Source organism: Mytilus californianus, unplaced genomic scaffold (genome assembly GCF_021869535.1).
Source record: "Mytilus californianus isolate M0D057914Y unplaced genomic scaffold, xbMytCali1.0.p SCAF_14, whole genome shotgun sequence".
In the NCBI taxonomy this organism is placed as follows: Eukaryota; Metazoa; Mollusca; class Bivalvia; order Mytilida; family Mytilidae; genus Mytilus; species Mytilus californianus.
The window spans coordinates 15,098,541-15,119,094 of NW_026262626.1; the positions used below are offsets into that span (position 1 = coordinate 15,098,541).

Sequence of the window (20,554 nt, forward strand, 5' to 3'; positions counted from 1 at the left end):
TATACAAAGTAATTGATAAGAAAAGAGGAATTTAACTATTATTAACTTTTATACATACCAAACGGAATCCGGTCTTCTTCCAAATCATTACAATCTGAATAGTGAGAAAATCTTAAAGCTAAAACTTATTGTTTGATGGTAAGGGTGTTCATATGCGTAAGCTTAATACCCTACTTTCATTTTACTATCATTTTGCTGGTACTATTGTAAGTGAGCTGTCAGTGCCTAGACCTTTTAAAGTAGCCAGAGGTTTGGTTATTGCAACATTTAAATAATAATAATAATACTTAATTCCAAAAGCAAATACAGCTTATAGGTTATTCTTACATGTACTAATAATACTTTTAAAACGCTTATGACGGTATATTTTCTATTAATAATTGTTCTAAAACGAGTTTTTACGATGTTGCTAACAATCGTTTCTTGTTATTCTTTTTTATTCCAGCAAAAGTGAGACTGAAGCTTATTTCAGAAAAACGTGTCTGTCGAAATCATATGAAAACTAGATAAAACATTTTTACAGTTCTGGTGTATTTAAAGTTCAATGTTTTATCTTAATATGTGAACTTCTTTATATTTTCTCTTTATCTTTCACCAATACACATTTTCGCTATTTAGTCCAATCCGGTTAACAGTTTCTTAGACAACTTCCTGTTGAGGTCAAGTGAAGCAAAAAACAAAGGTCATCCGCAATGAGCTTAAAGGTGGTTGGGGGGGGGGGGGGGGGGGGGGGGGGGATTTTGGAAAGTGGACATCTTAATATTTTGATAGTTTAAGAAGAAATTTTTAAAAGACAAATTAAAGTAATTGAAAATGCTTTGTTGTGGGTTGAGATCTCACAAAACATGTTTATCCCCGCTGCATGTTTGCGCCTGTCTAAAGTCAGGAGCCTCTGGCCTTTGTTAGTCTTAGAAATAAGATGATGTGGTATGAGTGTCAATGAGACAACTCTCCATCCAAGTTACAATGTGTAAAAAGTAAACAATTATAGGTCAAAGTATGGCCTTCAACACGGAGCCTTGGCTCACACCGAACAGCAAGCTATAAAAGGCCCCAAATGACTAGTGTAAAACAATTCAAACAGGAAAACCAACGGTCTAATCTAGATAAAACACGAGAAACGAGAAACAATTAAAAACCACATCAACAAACGACAACCACTGAACAACAGGTTCCTGACTTAGGACAGGTGCAAACAAATGCAGCGGGTTTAAACGTTTTAACAGGCGCCAACCTTTACCCTAACCTGAAATAGTAGTGTAACATTACAATATAGAAAGACAGTCAAACACTATAAAATATTAATTAAATTGGCTTAACTCAATCAAAAAGACATATAAACAAAAACAAGTAAACATACACTGAACGAACAAATTTGATCTATGACACAATATAAATACAATATTAAATAAAAAGGGGGGATGTAAAACAATGTCAAAAAGACAACTATAACCTTGGACAAAATGGCGTTAAATAGAATAACATAAAACAGGTAAATTTAAATATAATAATTTTGTTGTTAGGAGTACGGAAATATTTTTTACAAAATAAATAAACGAAAGTACGATTTGAGAGTACTCGCAGTTACTGAAAGCTAGTTTAAATCCAAAAACAATTAATAATAAAAAAAAATCATGCATCAGAGACTAAAATCAACTAAAACACATCACAGGGATTTAGTGTTTTGACGCCATGGACAGTCAAAGAAGACATGACTTGTGCAATGCCAAAATAAAATTATCGACAGGCAGTAGGATAGTTTTGATTTAACCTTATAATAAATATGTATAATGTTATATATAGATAAAGCAATTTCTATATAGAAAATGAACGTGGATGAGTATGTATACGTCCCAAAAAAAACATTCGAAAAGAATACAAATTTAATTATGTTTTAATTGTATGGTTTTTTTTTTTAAATTTAGTTCATTTATATGTTTCGAAGTTTTGTGTGACGTCCATTTTCACTGAACTAGTACACATTTTTGTTTAGGGGCCAGCTGAAGCCCGCCTCCGGGTGCGGGATATTCTCGCTGTGTTGAAGACCCATTGGTGGCCTTGGGCTGTTTTCTGCTCTTTGGTCGGGTTGTAGTCTCTTTGACACATTCCCCATTTCCATTCTCAATTTTATTTGATGTGTTTTCGATGGTTTAAACATTTCTCTATGAAAAGTTTTATGCACAATACATTGTTTGAACGCTTCAACTGGTTTGTAAAAAGGTGTAATTTTAATTCAACTTATCCGAATAGGAGTAAATAGCGATAAGATGTACATGTATTCATTTATTAAGTTATGTTCAAATATTTGTATATTTTATCTTACTGGTCCTTCTAGCTATTTATTTTTTTTCTCTCTCTATATTTATAGTTCTCAATACCTTATATAGCAAAAATACATGTATGTGTTAATTGTCCTTCAAGGGCAATAACTCGGTCTATAAAGAGTCGATTGATTATCAATTACGGTAATGTTAACTTACTTGTAGAACTTTTTTTCTGATGATTTTTTCTTTACAGTGCTTGTCTTACTGTTATAGTTTTCAGCATAAAAGCCAAAACAGCAAAAGGAGGTAACATTTTAGGACAAAAACTCCTATGAAAAATGTTTAAAAATCAACTCACTCAAACTTGATATTTGCTGTTCCTCATTTTTGCAACTAAGATGGCATATCTAGTTGACACGGTATATCACGTAAATTTTTAGATACTATATAATTTCTTCTGAGATGTTTACAATATTGTCGGGACATATATACTTTCTATGTGTTTTTGGAAAAATAATATGAATAAAAGGAAACGGGAAAGTATTTGTAAATGAGACAGCAACCCAACGACCAATGTCTGAATTTTATCAACTTTTGTGTAAAACAAATAATTTCAAATAGGCTAATCAGGGAAACTCAGTATAAGGTATAGACGTTTTTCATGATATGTTGCTCTCTATGTGTCTTTGATGTTTTTGGTCGTTGGGTTGCTGTCAGTGGGAAGCATAAAAATCCCAATCATCTGTGCATCCAAACATTTCTTTCAATCCGTATTTCGGTCAGACAACAATAGTTTTTGAATGATATATAGGATAATACTTTTACTTAAATTCGTAATAGTAAGAAAAACACATTTAGTTTTTCATTGTGACGTCCGGTGGTGTTTTTTTTTTTCTTTCTTTTAAAACATGAAAAATAGATATAAGTTGACATTTAAATCCTTGAAAGCTTCCAAATACTTAAATAAAAAGCTCCAACAATAAACCATATTTCCTGTATAACCGCCATATTTAGAGGACACATATTAAAGCTGTATTTGATTTTAAATATAGAATGTTGCAATTTTCTTTGCCTTAAAATCATGCCTGGACAAATTAGATATCCCTTGAATTGTACACGTGCGGAAATTGCAGAACATAAGTTATTTAAACCGACGTTTTACTAATTTGGTTTACAGTATGACAATGCATTCTTTTGTCGTTTTACTGCTACACAATCCTTTACAGGTACATATACGAGGGTCTGGAGAGGGGTCTTTCATTTCTGTATACTCTAATTTTTTGCAGCATTTTTCTTTATCTTTAGAAATAATGCTTATTCTTTTTTAAAGATTCAGCAAAAAATTTTTACTTTAAGATGCATTTCTGTATTCAGTATCTTATTGTATAATTCTTTAGTTTTTCAGATATTCTTTGTTCTCATTTTTCTCTATTCATTATTTTTTACCATTATTCTCTTTTATGTAAACACCGTCCAGACCCTCCTTTACATGTATTAAATATAAACAGACTTCCTTTTTTTAATAGGGTTATGTTTTCTGGACGTGAAATTTTTTATTTGTTTTTATCTGCTACATATATCAAATGTAAACTATGGCCAAAACTGGCGTATATATATAAAACGAACTGTAACTTACCCAAACGTGCGTATTCCTCTGCATTGTCATGTATGTGTTGTGCACTGTTACGACTCGATGAATTTGATTGTGATAATGTAGCAGGAGTAGCGGTCAACCCTAAAAAAAAAGTTGTACTTGAAAAGATACGATATATATGAAAGTACATTATATTACATGTATAAACACATGCCATTGTAGTCATCAAATTGAACTCATTGATACGTGTAGACAAAATATAACAAAACATACGACTGATGTTCATGTATGAAAATCGCCCAAAAAGGGTTAAACTGGGTTGGTTGGTTGGATTGATTGATTTATTGATTGATTGATTGATTGATTGGTATTTAATGCCACTTTCAAAACTATTGTGCTATTTCGTGGCGGTCAGTTTTTATTGGTGGAGGAAGCCGTAGTGCCAGGAAGGAACTGACCTTCAGTAGAAAAACTGACAAGCCTAGTCCTTTAAGATTGGAGTTGAGCGCACCTGCAACGTGAAGGATTTGAACTCGCAACCTCAGCGTTGACAGGCTAATGATACAATAGTTCGACTACTTAGACCACTTTGCCACCGAGTCCCCGAAACCGAAAATATCTCTTCAGTGATGCTCGAAGCCAAAATATTCGAAAAACCAAAAGGTATGTAAAAAAATGAAGAGCTTATAAACCAAAAGGTAAAGCCAAAGCTAAAATATTATATGTTTGTGTTGCTTAGATGTGTGAAAGAACCCCCATCTTCACCCCACCACTCATCCCGAAAAACATAACAAAGCAAATCTAAGGCAAACAAAATTTTTCAAAGAAAACTTATATAAACGTAGATAAAACATGCACCATACTGTATATATAACAGAGTGCGAATTGCTAAGATTTTGGTTTTCTATGTTGAGTTTTGTGAACTGTTTTGTCTTTTCGTAGTTTGTCGTTTTATGCCATGACCTTATTAGTTTCTTTCTGACTTATTAGTTTGAATGTTCCTTTAGTATCTTTCGCCTCTCTTTTTTAAACTAACATTTATTCATGTAGATCAAACATGCACCATCGTGAATATATAACAATGATGTACTCATTTACTGTAGGCATTTCATAAGAATTCTGTATCAGAAGGTTAAAAATCAAAATGTATCTGTGATTAGGGTTTTCCTTCCTTTGTCTAATGCTTCAAAGTTTGTACCTTAAGTTTTATTAACACTCTTTGAAGTGGAGCATGACAAATTGCCACATATACTGAAGGAATGAACCCATTATAGACATATTTTTTGTTTGGCCTTACTTTAAGAATTGTAATTGGATGATTTAGCATTATAATGCTTTAGTCTCTTTTTCTTGTCCGTTAAACTGGATACTTTATAGAGTTCAGGGAATTTTTAAAACATATTATAATTGTAAGTTTCCAGTGGGTATTTTTTTTTTTTGTTTTTTTTGTTATGCCACTATTCCAATTAAATTAATTACATGGGGAAGAACTGTTTTCTCCTAAAAATAAATTCTATATCACGACTTCGACTAAATTATATATCTCCCCAGCGGATGTCTTTACTTATAGCGTATGGTGTTTTGGTGTTTATCTTAGTATATGTATACTTAGGTAAAATCTTTATAAATGTCGGTGTTTATTGACATTTTGGCAGATTGTATTATTTATATATTTGCCTATTATTGAATATCGTATGTTCATGTTTAAATATCTAATTGTGATTGTGTATATCGTTAGATAACTGTTTCGTTGACACAATTCGCTACATTTTATATCTACAGCTTGTGATCATATATATAAAAACATACCTGTTTGTCGTTTAGTCCAGAGGTATCCAAATATCCCACAAACTGCAACTGTTCCGGCAACAAGGCATGCATCCCGTCCACTCATTGTTAGCCTGCAATAAGTCAAAAATATTTGTTGTTAAAACTAAAACAGTCCTTTATAAAAAAAAAAAAAGATGTTGTATTATTGCAAAGGGGACAATTATCCATTGAAACAAGCAGACAAAGATGTGAACAATTACAGGTAGCCGTAAGGTCTTCAATAATGAGAAAAAAAACTGTACCGTATAGTAAAATATAAAAGACCCGGGATACCGAAATAGAAAATCAACAGTCTTATTCAGTCCTCCATGCTCTTCAACTTCGTACTTTATTTGGCCTTTTAAACTTTTTGGAGTCGAGCATTATTGATGAGTCTTTTGTAGACGAAACACGCGTCTGGTAGGGACTCTGTGGGAACGTCACGTCAATAAACTCATATCTGCCGTAATGCATAATTGGTGTTATCGACGTTGGTAAAAATTACAAAAAAAAACTTTTTCATTCGATGTCAGTTAAAAAGAAAATATCACAGGAAACATGAATTTTAGCTTTTCAAACTAGGCTAAAGTTATAGACTTTACCTTTTTGTATCTATATTTCATAACAAAGTGAAAATCGGTAATATTATCCACAACGTTTATTTTTCGCTACCATATGCAACAATTTAATATCCTATCGGGACCTAGGGCTATTTATAGAAACGTAAACAGACATCAAAATTTTGCATGCATCATCCTGAAGTTGAGAACAGTAAAATTTTGTAGGTATCCTAATCCAATGTCTAATTTTGAAGAAAATCAACACAATTTTGCAATATTTACTTGCTCAAATACGACAAAGATTCGCTCAAAAACTAACTTCATGAAATATTGTCATTATAGATACCTGATAAGGGTTTATTCCCTTTGTTTATACAAAATAGTTTGAGGTACTGTGCAGGATATTCTGTACACTTGGATTCACATAACTTAATAAAAATTGTAATGCAATAGTAAGAGTTAAGTATAAATTTATTTACTCAACCAATTAATACTTTCCTTTAAAGAATAATATATTATTATAATGGAATTCAAACAAAATATGCAATACATGCGACGTAAAATTTTTCTATTTTAAAAATTAGAATGGTCCAGGTTTTGTAAAAAATGTTGAAAGAAATAAACTACCCCCCCCCCCCCCCCTTTTTCCAAAAAAAAAAACAAAAAACAAAAACAAAACAAAATTAAAACAAGACGAAAAAGAAAAGTCAAAATGATTTAACGAAAAATGAAAATAAAAATAAGCAAATCAAGCAAAAAAGAATTAACAACATCATGTCTTATCTTAAAATAATATGGATACAAACAAAATAAAAATAAGGAGATTTGGTATGATTGCCAAAGAGACAACTATCCATCAAAGCCCAAATGAAGTTGGGGGCCTCGGTGGCCGAGTGGTCTAAGTAGTTACTACAGTAATCACTAGCCAGTCAACACTGAGGTTGTGAGTTCGAACCCCGCTCGTGCACTCCAATCTTAATTGACTAGGATTGTCAGTTTTCCTATCGAAGGTCGGTGGTTTTCTCCGGGCACTCCGGCTTCCTCCACCAATAAAAACTGGCCAATAAAAACTGGCTGCCACGAAATAGCCCAAAAGCGGTGCTTAAAAGTGGCGTTAAAACACCAAACATCAAATCAAACCAAGTAAAGTTGATGTAAGCAATTAAAAGCAACCGTACGGTACAAAATACCCTATGGTCGGCTATAAAAGCTTATTATTGATTGTCCTCAGTTATTACCATTCAGTATTGATTAAATTTGAAGGAAACAAGTATATTTATAATAAATATTTGATTCAACATTTTACCTTTTTGTATCTATATTTCATAACAAAGTGAAAATCGGTAATATTATCCACAACGTTTATTTTTCGCTACCATATGCAACAATTTAATATCCTATCGGGACCTAGCGCTATTTATAGAAACGTAAACAGACATCAAAATTTTGCATGCATCATCCTGAAGTTGAGAACAGTAAAATTTTGTAGGTATTCTAATCCAATGTCTAATTTTGAAGAAAATCAACACAATTTTGCAATATTTACTTGCTCAAATACGACAAAGATTCGCTCAAAAACTAACTTCATGAAATATTGTCATTATAGATACCTGATAAGGGTTTATTCCCTTTGTTTATACAAAATAGTTTGAGGTACTGTGCAGGATATTCTGTACACTTGGATTCACATAACTTAATAAAAATTGTAATGCAATAGTAAGAGTTAAGTATAAATAATTTATTTACTCAACCAATTAATACTTTCCTTTAAAGAATAATATATTGTTATAATGGAATTCAAACAAAATATGCAATACATGCGACGTAAAATTTTTCTATTTTAAAAATTAGAATGGTCCAGGTTTTGTAAAAAATGTTGAAAGAAATAAACTACCCCCCCCCCCCCCCCCCCCCCCCCTTTTCAAAAAAAAAAACAAAAAACAAAAACAAAACAAAATTAAAACAAGACGAAAAAGAAAAGTCAAAATGATTTAACGAAAAATGAAAATAAAAATAAGCAAAACAAGCAAAAAAGAATTAACAACATCATGTCTTATCTTTAAATAATATGGATACAAACAAAATAAAAATAAGGAGATTTGGTATGATTGCCAAAGAGACAACTATCCATCAAAGCCCAAATGAAGTTGGGGGCCTCGGTGGCCGAGTGGTCTAAGTAGTTACTACTGTAATCACTAGCCAGTCAACACTGAGGTTGTGAGTTCGAACCCCGCTCGTGCGGGTGCACTCGACTCCAATCTTAATTGACTAGGATTGTCAGTTTTCCTATCGAAGGTCGGTGGTTTTCTCCGGGCATTCCGGCTTCCTCCACCAATAAAAACTGGCCAATAAAAACTGGCTGCCACGAAATAGCCCAAAAGCGGTGCTTAAAAGTGGCGTTAAAACACCAAACATCAAATCAAACCAAGTAAAGTGGATGTAAGCAATTAAAAGCAACCGTACGGTACAAAATACCCTATGGTCGGCTATAAAAGCTTATTATTGATTGTCCTCAGTTATTACCATTCAGTATTGATTAAATTTGAAGGAAACAAGTATAATATTTATAATAAGTATTTGATTCAACATTGAATTTGTGTAACGGAACACATACTACATGAAACACGTCTTCTTTAAAATATTAGACCCCGTTTACACTTGTACGAAGTTGAACTGATCTTTATTTGAATCGATCTTAAATAGACCAGTTCGCGTTAACATTTGCACAAGCAAGATCGATCGAGATCGATCTTATTTAATCTAGTGCGTTTACACTGCAACATAAACAGAAGCGGTCTGACCTGATTACTTTACATTTCGTAAACAAATAATCGAAAAAATAGAATTGAATACCGGGCTCGGTAAACAACATCTCCGTAAAGATTGGAATGTGCTATCCCGTTTAAAATAAGTTTGCTACGGGTACAGCCAAACTTCCAGACCAAATCTTTGTATTTATGGAAGAACTTTGCAAGAAGTAATTTGTGGTAACGAGACAATTCTAATACATATATTACGTTCATTGAAATCCGAAACGTCACTACAGACACAGGCATAGCGAACGGTATATAAAAAAAAAGAAAATTAACAATTGGAACGAAGAATTGCCCCTTTTATCGTTAATTTTTCTGTAGAGTTTCCCATGTAAAACTGAAATATATAAATCTAGGAAAGGACAGTTATTACCGTTTGCATTTGATTTAGTGAAAGTAAGATTCTTTGTTTCAATTTCGGCAGTATATTTTGAAAATTCTTGATTATTTTACGTAAATATATTATCAAGATAACGGTAAGTGTTGTTGAATTTAACAATTAAATGTAATTTAGCCTGGTATCTATGATGAGTTCACTTATACTACAAAATAAATCAATAACAATTATTACAGACAGTATCCAACTGCTACCACCGTATTGTAGGCTTCTGGTTTTGGGCATGCACATAAAAAATATGGCGGGGTTAAAAGAATAAGGAGATGTGGTATAACTGACAATGAGACAACTATCCATCAGAGTTAAAATGACGAGGATGTAGGCAATTATAGGTCACCGTACGGTCTTCAACAATGAGAAAAAACATACCGTATAGTCAGTTATAAAAGGCCCCGACATGGCAAATGTGAAACATTTCAAACGAGAAAGCTAACAGCTTAATTTATAACAAATTAATTTACAAATTTGACAGACATAAACCAACGACAACCACTTAATTAGAGACTCATGACTTTGGACATATACGTAAAGAACGTGACAGAGTTTAACATGTTTTTTGAAAGCTAAAAAAAATAGAGGCGAAAGAGACCAGACGGATAATCAAACACACAAGTCGAAAACGAACTGACAATGCCATGTCAAAAAAAACGAAAAACGACCAATCAGTACATAGAAAACAAAAGACTGAGCGACACGAACTTTTCCTCGCTTACATGGGACAGTGGTGTAACAGCACAACATAGCCTGTATGAAATATTCCACACAGAATGTACACGGAATATAGTAGGATTATATTGCATTGAATTGACCATTCCTACCAGAAAAGAGTAATATTCTAGTCAGACAGTAGTAGGAATCCACACGGAAAATAGCCGAAATATTTAAATTAGCAGGAATTTCTTAGAAGGAATATCGTATATTCCTACCAGGAATATTTAAATTAGCAGGAATAATTTGGCGGGAAAATAAAGTTCCTACTAGAAACCTGGCAGGAATTTTTCAAAATTCCAAATAGAAAAAAATATTTTCTAGTAGGAATCTAAAAATATACAAAATATAAGTGTATATTCACAAATACACAACTGGATCAATCATTGAAGTTTGAATCTCAACAACAAAAAACAAAGGAAATGCATGGAATATATTCATTTAAAAAAAGATGACTTTTGAAATGTATGAGGAAGCTGTGATATATCCAAACATATATGTAGATGGGCACAAATGTTGATTCTAAGATGAAATTAAAGAGTTATGAAAAATTAATAAGTAAAATTATGCACTATTGTTGAATTAACTGATTACTAAATATATGGCAAACAGATCAAAAATTTCATCTTAAAAGTATAAAATTTACCTTCAATCTACATGAGCCATATTTTCTCATATTTCAATATTGTAGTTGTTTAACCCTTGCAGCATATTGTGTTTCAACACAACTTTTCATTCTTCTACCATTCAACTTTTGAATTTGTGAACTGGAACTTGTTTGCATTTAACAAAATTTGTGTCATTAGCAAACAGGAATCCAGTTTAAGATAATTAAAAAGATTCCATGCAGAAAGATTTTCTAGTAGGAATAAGTTAGTTCTGGAAGGAATCTTGTAATAGGAAAATGAATAATCTTATCATATTTTCTGTCCAAATTCCCACTTAAGATTTTCAAAACAGAAAAAAATCCATACAGACTTTTAAAATTCCAGCTAGATGGTAGGATTTTGCAAGTGAATAAAATAAAAAATCCAGTCAGAATTTTGTTCATTTTCCATGTCCGCCTACTTTCTATATAGAATCTTTGATTCTAGGTGGATTCCTACTACATTCTTACTAGTGTCTAGGTGGAATCCTACTACTTATTTCGTACGGGAAGAACAAACTGTTAAATTTCAGTTGCAAATGGCTTAGCTCAATAGATCGGTACGAAGCACAAAAACAACTAACATGAAGACAATATACACAAAGCACTGATGTAAGAGTGTTTTCTGTTACTGAAAGCTAGTTCAAAGCCAATTACTATCTATTAGATCGCTTCTGTACATTTTAGCGAATAAAATATGTTTGAACTAATGTCATATAACTGCGTTTAAATGTAATCAAAATAATATATTTCTTTTTTTAAGAATTTTTACCAAATGAAAAATAACTTGACTTTACAAAAATTGCTTAAAGTAAATGTCTGATTTTAAAAACAAATCGCATCGAAAAGTGTTTATATTTAACATGTTTAAACCAGTTTATAAATAACTTAACCTTAACAATTTTATAAATAACTATAAAAATCCAATATTTACTTTTAAAATGAAACCAAAATATATTTCATTTTGTCTTTGTCAGTTAATTTGACATTAAATAATAACTTAAATAATTCAAAAGACAGTTTGTTTTTTTAGGAAATACTTAAAGTAACAACTGTACGGAAGTGAAAGTGACTAGCTATTTCAAAATTCTTTGTTTGAATACATCATTAAAAATCATTTAAAAAATAACACTGCGAATAGTGTTGTGTTATCAAAAGTTTTAATAGAATCTATAAAGTTGACATAAAAGAAGTCAACAAATTATAATTAAACATACATAATCAAGTCTAATAACACAAACCTCTATTATTACATTCGAAATGAGAGCCCTAATGTTCAATTTTTTTTTTCAATTGAGTTACGTCAGAAAGTTAAGATATATCTACATACCACAAAGTACCACTATACAACTATCATACTCGTGTTATAAATAATCTTATTTTAAAACACTATGATTTGTTTTCATCCGACATTTTCGAGTAGGGATTTTTTGTTTACATTGACCTAAAAACGAACATGGAAACAAAAGTATTGAAGAAGAGGTCATTTCGATTCTGTTTTCTTCATTTTATTTATAAAGCTGAGACACCAGGTATTCTTTATAAAATTTAAGTTATCTTGACGTAAAAGATGGGCGAAAGAAACCCAAAGGGACATTCAAACTCATATTCGAAGACAAACGGACAACGCCATGGCAAAAAACGTAAAATGATCAAAACACAAACAGCAGTATAAAAAACACAATAAAGAAAACTAAATCCTGATCAACAATAACACCACAAAAAAACGGGATTGATTGCAGGTGCTCTGGAAGGGTAAAAGATGTACTACTAATAAAATTGACAATTATCGAATTGTATAAAGCATTTTGCAAAGGTTTTAAAATGAATAACTTAAATTTGGTACGCGACAGTTTAAACATTCTGGAAGCATACTATTTAAAACGTTTAGGAGATTAAAAATTAAAAATGGTCGACTTAAAAAAAAACAAGAACAACTCAACCAAGAGTGTTACAAATATCGCTTACATATCATAACTAAATTTTCAACTCAAGCTTTATAATTAAGATGTATCCTTCAAAAAACTCTAAAGAACTTCTGGATAGTTTTAAATCTCGATCTTTCTCTGAAATTATTTCTATCAAAACCTTTGATTTTTCATCCTTTTATACCACCATCACCCATGTGAAATTGAAAAATCTTGTAAAAGTAATAATCCACAATGATTTTCAATATAAAAATGGTTGCATAAGCTATAAATGTATTGCTTTGGGATACCATACGGCATATTTTGTAAATAGTGACCAAAAGGTAAAACATGCTACACCGAGGAACAAGTGATTAGTATGCTGGAGATTCTTATTGACAACATAATTTTTTGAATTTGGAGGTAGACTTTTTCAGCAAATTATCGGCATTCCTATGGGAACGAACTGTGTGCCTCTCCTTGCCGACTTCTTCTTATTTTCATATGAGTCAGAGTTCCTTCAGACACTTGTCCAAAACAAGAAGATGAAAGAAGCCAGATCATTTAATTTCACATTCAGATATATTCATGATGTTCTTTCCATTAACAATTCAAACTTTTTTGATTGGGTTCCATTAATACTTCCTCCAGAGCTAGAAATTAAAGAAACAACAGATACGGCTTCCTCCGCCTCATATTTTGTCTTATACCTCGAATTTGACAAAAGCGGCCATCTCAGTACCAGAATCTATGACAAAAGAAACGATTTTAATTTTGAAATTATCAATTCCCACCACCTTAGCAGCAATATACCAACTTCACCTGCATTTGAGAAAAAACATTTTCCAACTCATTCGGTATTCAAGAGATTGCAGCTACTACTCAGACTTTATGAAACGTCATCAGTGTCTGAGCAGAAAGTTGATGAACCAGGGTTATGTCAAAGAACATCTTGTCCTTTTTCTAAAAAAGTTCATCGGAAGATACCAAGAAAAATATTCCTTATCAACTTCACTAAATATACATGATGTTCTTGAAGTATAGATTCTAGGTACTGACGTTGTTTATCATCTTAATTACGTGTTATAGTATTTTTTTATTGGCTTTGTATATAATTAACCTTTACTGTTTAGTCCATTTTTGATAATATACTTTTGGCGTGGCTCGGTATTTATACATCCCGCCATTGTGTTATTGTGCTACATGTATGGTTATATTTTGTATTCTTGTCTTTCATTTTTGCTTATGTGCTTTGTCTATAGAGTGTTTATATGCATTTTTTTTTTTTTTTTTTTTTGTTGTTGTTGACAAAGTTTTTATAGTGGTTGCGATTTTTAACACAGTGTTGACTGCTGTATCCCAATTTTTTGGCATTTTAACCAATTATGTCTGTTTGTTTTGCTCACACATTGTTGTCAGTATAATGGAATGCTATGCGACTGTCATACAAGTGAGTAGATTTAAGACCAACAGGGACATACAAAGAAAAGCCAAAACCATCTACGGTCAATAAACTCATCATAGATACAAGGATTAAAATTTTGTACGCCAGACGCGCGTTTTGTATTCAAAAGACTCATCAGTGACGCTCGAATAGAAAAAAGGTTAAAATAGCCAAATAACGTACAAAGTTGAAGAGCATTGAGGACCCAAATACAACAAAAGGTTTTTCCAAATACAACTTATGTTATCTAGTCCTTGGGTACAAAATGCTTAGTATTTTGAAAAATTCAGTTTGTAAAATTTGCCTTAGGGAGTTTGAAACTTTTTGTTTATAATTTGTTTGTTTGATCAACAATTTAATTTAATAAAGTTATGTTATAAATCATATCAGTACCCCGAAGCACTGACTGCTAAACTGATGATACCACCGAGGACTAACAGTCCACCATGCAGAGGTATCGACTCCTTGCAAAGAATGAAACTAACGTGATCAACATTTGTTCATTTCCATTTTGAATCCTAGTTAAAAAAGAATGCGTTTTGGTTTTTTTGGTTTATATCTATAATGAGTTGTGAATCACAGAATTTTACCTTTGATCCTATTATCTTTCACTACCAACAATCACTACCAGACGCTTCGAAATGTTGAATTAACGAGAGGTTCCAAACTCCCTGATTGACAAGTATTAAATTCTCTGAACAAAAGATCTATTGATTGACAATAAGTAAAATATTGATGTCGCAATAAAAACGGTTGTAAAGAATCGAAAGACGCGTATCAATTAAAATCTAAAAGTTTTGTTCATAAAAATGCCTTGTTTATAAGTATCATGTACCTAACATTTTACAGCATAAGATTTCACAAGAAAATGTTTTATAAGGCATCATCACGGAATAGAAAATGCAGAACGAAAGTATGAAAAGGGTAATACTAAAATATAAAAATCCTTAAGAAAACCACAAGACAAAACAGATGCAGATGTTGGTAAATAGAAAGGATGTAATAGAAAGGTGTGAAACTCAATAGACAATATGCGAAAAGACAATTTTGTACCTGTGGATTCATTATTATTCGTTGGATACCAATGTGCATTGTTTTCGTGGGTACAGTTGAACCACGAATTTAATTGTTCAACGAATAACAAATTTTCTATCAGGTTGTACGCAGACTTTGGCAAAACCACGAAATCACATATCCACGAAAAGGCAAGTTTTCCGCAATCTATGAAAATAAATAAATCCATAGTAATCAAAGGACAGCAAACCCTTTATTCTATACAAATTAATTTGTAAGGTTAAATTTTGCATCGAACTTTTGAAAAAAAAACTATGTTCAATTACTGGCTATAGTGGTCTTCACTCTCTTCGATTCAGTACTAATATACTTGAAGACACAGAAACATAAACTAGTTTATTGCTTATCTCCTTGCATACGTCCTTGTCTTCTTTTAATTTTTTTTTATAATTTGAGCGTTCATGTTGAAGGTAAATAAAGAAAAACGTCCGGATGCAACAAAATCATAAAGTATTTTATTTTTCATTTAAGGTAGCAACACACAGTTAGGAGTGTAGTTTCGCATTTTGGCTATGGTGGATTTTTCAAATATGAAAGTTTTTGTGCAATAAAATTCATTTTTAGACAGCTGATGACTAATTTTGCCTTCAAAGTGGGTTTATAAGAACATCAAGATTATTTTTGACATGTTTTATGGGCTGTTTTCTGTTTGACTGTCCGTATTTTCATAGCCAGACCGCCCATAGGTCCAGAAATTATTTTAATGTTTACAAAACACTTTTTTTTCCCACGAACTTTTTGATGCAATTTTACAAAAAATGAGACGAAAGACATATGACTTTTATTTGATCTCTTGATAGATATATTTAAACAGTTTCAGAAAATGTATCACTCCAAGGGATTGAAATTCTACTTTTGGCTAATTTTTGGGGAAATATGTGATATCTTAACCCCCCTTTTTGCAATATCTTATAGCAATTAAAACAGGTTGTTGCCATGGATACCCCAAATACATTTTATTTAACCATTTTAACTACTAGAAATCAAACCTTTGGAAGGTTCTGATTACATACATATGTACATATATGACACAAACAGTAGGCTTAATTTGTAAGAAAGCAAGGAAAAGGGGATGGTAAAATTTATCAGGGTAAACTTTTTTTTTTCCTAACTGTATATTGCTACCTTATGGCATACTTGGAAAGCTCAGAATCGCATAAGTTAAGACTATTCATACCACAAATCTATTAAAATTAAGATTCTTAATCAACTTCTGAGGAAATAAGTATTTTAGAATGACAATACATGTCAATTTTATTGTTTATTTTCCTTAGCAACCAAAAATAGACATTTTGACTTAAAGCTTATTTTTGTACTCTATTCGCTTAAGCCTTGCTACCAAAGGATTGCGCTGTATTTAATAGCCAAAGTATTGAACGCTTTGTATTTTTTTATGCGAATATATCAAATTATCATTTTTAGCAAGGTTTCATGTTACATTTTGGCTAAAATTAAATATATAGTTTGTTTTTAATGTTAGAAATTGATTCCCTATTAGCAAGTTTCATAATCAAGGCTTTGGTATGCAATACATATAAAAATTAACATTGTGTGCTTAAAATTGGTTAATTTTGTACAATTTGGCATCTTCAGAGATCTTATTATGACTTGAAACATTAAAAAACAAATACAAGAGGTATAGTTTTTAAAATTTTACCAAACATTGGGGCAGAAATGAGATTTACACTTTGACTTAGCACTTTTCTTTAAATTTTTGTTTGTCGCGTTTCAGTGTCAACTGCTAATCTTCATAAGATATTTATTACTCAATCAATTTTCAAAAATAAAAGGCCAATTTACTTGTTTAAGCTAGCAGAACACAGAAAACTAATTAAAAGGGGGAATTTAAAAAAATATTTACTATTAAGGTAGCAACACACAGTTCGAAATGTAGTTTCGCATTTTGGCCCTGGTGGATTTTTCAAATAAAAAAGTTATTGTGCAATAAAATTCATTTTTAGACAGCTGATGACTAATTTAGCCTTCAAGGTGGGTTTATAAGAACATCAAGATTATTTTTGACATGTTTTATGGGCTGTTTTCTGTTTGACTGTCCGTATTTTCATAGCCAGACCGGCCATAGGTCTAGAAATTATTGTAATGTTTACAAACGCTTTTTTTCCCCCACGAACTTTTTGATGCAATTTTACAAAAAAATGAGACGAAAGACATGACTTTTATTTGATCTCTTGATAGATATATGTAAACAGTTTCCAATAAGGTATCACTCTAAGGGATTGAAATTCTACTTTTTGCCAATTTTTGGGGAAAGATGTGACATCTTTACCCCCCTTTTTGCAATATTTTATAACAATTAATGTAGCAGAGTGATTTTTATGATCATTTTATATAATGTAAAAATCATCTATTTATTAAATTACTATATTTATGATAAAAGCTTAATTACATATTTTGAATATTGTATTTTTAGTGTAAATTATTACTTGAAAACCTTACTTATATGTATAGTAATATTCACGTTATTTTCTATGAATATTCAGTAGGGATTTACTTGAATCATTGTATTTGATTGGCTGTTAGTATTTCGCGGTCAAGTTTAATTTCCTTTGTTTTGTACCTGTATATTTCCACGGGACGATAGCCATGACAGTCGATTGTATTTATGTCCCGATTATATTGACCACATAGTTACCTGTAAACCTTATATTTTGGACAACATATTATTGAATACTGTAAGTTTACTTCTTTATTAACATTATTTATATTTTTCACGTAAATGGTATTATAGCAAAGTTTCTATTTGTCTTGTAACGTTCTCCTCATATCGCATGCATGTAACATAAGTACACAAGATGTACATGAGAGTATTTTATTAAGCTATAAGTATATGATTTTATAATCTACGGTTTATTTGCCACGGTAGAATTATATTGTTAATTTGCGTACATTATTATTTGATTATTGTCACGAATAGTCTATATTTTATAAATGGCGGCTTGTTAAACAAAAGACGTAAAAAAGTGTTTCCATTTATATAAAGTAATAGTTTTGTATCGAATAGTTTTTATAAAGTACAAATATGAATGAGTAAAGAATATTTGTCACATTGTATATTTCTATAATTAGAGTCCGAGTATTTATGTTCGTATTTTGGTTTCAGGACTCCATGTAATGTGTAATTATATAGACACATGATTGTGTGATGTTTATTTGATGTGCCGTTAACCTTACTAGTTCAACTCACTCCATAAGTGGTAAGAGTATATTTATTTATAGTTTGGCATTGTTTATATTGTATTGTAAACATGAGTTACCTCCCCTTTATTTGGAGCTTTTAACGAATCAATAATATTGACATCATAAGTCTTTATGATTATTATATTTGCAACTTTATGATTGTTGTATGATATTATGTAGTTAATTATTATACGTATTATATATTTTAATGAAGTTATTATTAATAAATGTAGATATAACATTTATTATATACCGTTTGTAAGGTAAACCAGTAGTGATTACATATACACAGATACACGTATTTATCGTACATCACATTGCACTATACAGTGTAAATAAAAGTGAATCTTGTTGTTAAAGTACACGTGACACCGACGTCAATTTCACTGACTGTAAACATTGAACATCTTCTACTTGTAAAACATTTTACTTGCTACTTATTTAATAACAGATAAATGTATTATTTATTATTATATTTCTGTATTACATAAACTGTGATATTTCGTAAAAGTAGTTATGTTATATGAAATAGCTTGTTATTTATATATGTTGTATTGCTATTTCAGACTTGTTTTATCTACTGGTAATAAAACATCAGAACCCTACATCCTATTCGTTAGTTGTTATTCACAGCCATAGAAAACAACCTACTACATTAAAACAGATTGTTGCCATGGATACACCAAAAAGAAATTTTATTTTACCATTTTAACTACTGGAAATCAAATTTTTGGAAGGTACTGATTACATACATATGTACATATATGACACAAACAGTAGGCTTAATTTGTAAGAAAGCAAGGAAAAAGGGAGAGGTAAAATTTATCACAGTTGTTATCCATTCGTTTGATGTTTTTGGTTTTTTTTTATTTTGCCATTTGATTGGGGACTTTCCCTTTTTGAATTTTCCTCGGAGTTCAGTATTTTTGTGATTTTACTTTTTTTTTTATCAGGGTAAACTTTTATTTTTTTCCTGACTGTATATTGCTACCTAAGAGCAATTGGTCGACACCGCTGCCGGTGGATTTTTACCTACGGGTGTATTGTCAGCCCAGTAGTCAGTGCATCCGTACTGACTCGATCAATAATATACTATCATAGTTTAAAAAAATATCTTAATAAAAAAAGAGATTATTAGAAACTTAGAATCCAACTTTATCAGACATAGTTGATCGTAGATGGTCTTGGCTATTCTTTTGGTGTCCCTTTTAATTATATAGCTCGTCAAGTACTTATACATCCCTGGCTTTCCAATGTTTGTATATGAGTGTTACTGATGAAGGTACATCTATATATGCGCATCTGACACAGTAGATATTTTCATTTTCTAGCACTAGGTAGATACCGTTACTGGTACCCTGCAAGTTACCAACGATATCATCAGCTTAGTAGTCAGCGCTCCGGCACTGATATGAATTTACATGTATAACATAAAATTCCAAAAATTCCTGTTAATGAATTAAAAATGTTTGATTAACGATAGTTCCAACTCCCTTAGTCGAAGTTGACCTTAGATGGGTTTTGACTATTCCACTTGGTCATATAGCTCGACAAGTATTCAGACAGCCATGCCTTTCATTTTTTTTTTTTCGATTTAAGCGTTCCTGATCAAGGAAATCTATAGAAGTGAATTATAAAGTGTTATTTTCATGTTCTAGCTCGGAGTCGATACCACTGCTTGTGAACTGTTAAAGTGCTTCGGAACTGACATGATTTATAATATAGATTTCTCAATAAAAATACGTTAGAAAATAAAGAGCAAAATAAGATTCTTAGCGTTTCCCTCAGACATATATTCGTTTCCACTTTGGTTATATGGTTAATCAGGGATTTATACATGCCTGGCTTTGTATTTGAGTGCTCCTTATGAAAATGATTTTTTATTTCATTTCACATTTTGCACCAAAACTATCCTTATATCAAACTTATTGATAACCGTTTTATTATTAAGATCATTGGTGCTTATGGTTAAATGCACAAAAAAAAACACTATTATATATATGACAAAAATGCAAAACAAAAGCAAGAATTTTATGAAAAAATGTATTTTTATGAAATTGAGAATTAAAATGGGGAATGTGTCAAAGGGACAACAACTCGACCAAAGAGCAGAAAACAGCCGAAGGCCACCAATGGGTCT

General features: G+C 31.4%; 2 protein-coding genes across 6 annotated transcripts in view; both read right to left on the bottom strand.

Annotated features, from left to right (window-relative positions):
* Positions 1-12,106, bottom strand: part of LOC127724252 (uncharacterized) — a 259,524-nt gene extending 247,418 nt beyond the window's left edge. Inside the window, exon 1 of the mRNA XM_052231189.1 lies at positions 12,033-12,106. The gene's annotated coding sequence lies outside the window, so the exon portion shown is untranslated. The remainder of the gene's footprint in view (positions 1-12,032) is intronic.
* LOC127724240 (uncharacterized) overlaps positions 1-20,554 on the bottom strand; it is a 136,690-nt gene that overhangs the window by 87,665 nt on the left and 28,471 nt on the right. The window lies entirely within an intron of this gene.